The sequence below is a fragment of the Arvicanthis niloticus genome, chromosome 10 (assembly GCF_011762505.2).
Source record: "Arvicanthis niloticus isolate mArvNil1 chromosome 10, mArvNil1.pat.X, whole genome shotgun sequence".
Classification (NCBI taxonomy): Eukaryota; Metazoa; Chordata; class Mammalia; order Rodentia; family Muridae; genus Arvicanthis; species Arvicanthis niloticus.
The window spans coordinates 55459168-55459796 of record NC_047667.1 but is presented as its reverse complement, the minus strand read 5'-3'; the positions used below and the strand labels follow the sequence as shown (position 1 = coordinate 55459796).

General features: G+C 39.3%; 1 non-coding gene across 1 annotated transcript; it reads left to right on the top strand.

The window, feature by feature from the left end:
• The first annotated feature begins 247 nt into the window (after positions 1-247).
• On the top strand, positions 248-398 carry LOC117716684 (U12 minor spliceosomal RNA). Its single transcript, XR_004607788.1, has one exon. It is a non-coding gene; the product is annotated as a U12 minor spliceosomal RNA (small nuclear RNA).
• Positions 399-629: the final 231 nt, after the last annotated feature.

The following is a 629-nucleotide window of genomic DNA, read 5'->3' as shown; positions in this document are numbered from 1 at the left end:
AGTTGAGGTTAATCCCATGACTCTGAATCCTACAAGAAAATCTAAGCAGTTCCATACAAAGTGAAATTGTTCTGGAAATGTTCCTATTACATATGGTCTATTGAAAACAAATACAACATAACTTCTAAGTATGTATTTTAATTTGGCAATTTAATAGTATTTAGGCTATGGTTAATATTCATCTAGGGGCCAAGTAAGCCTGCCAGATTCATCTACTATTTTTCTTACGTCAAGAAATTACTTGTTCATGCCTTAAACTTATGAGTAAGGAAAATAACGATTTGGGGTGATGCCTGAGCCCTCACTGCTTATGTGAGACGAATTTTTGAATGGGTAAAGGTTGCCATCTAAGGCGCCCCTCCTACTTTGCGGGATGCCTGGGTGATTCGATCTGCCCGACCCCTCCTATGATGCAAGAATAAAAAGTTTAGCAGGTACTTTGAGCAGTTTTTCTGAATTGCTTTAGCAATTCAGAATTTTAGCAGATTGTAGTTGCGGGTACACGCATATACTATGAGACTAGGGAAGGTGGTTGGGGGGGCGGATTTGGCTGATTTGTTGAGTGTTTGACCCATGGGATAGTTTTTTATCGACAGAACTTATAGAGACTGGCCTGATGTGTTTGATAA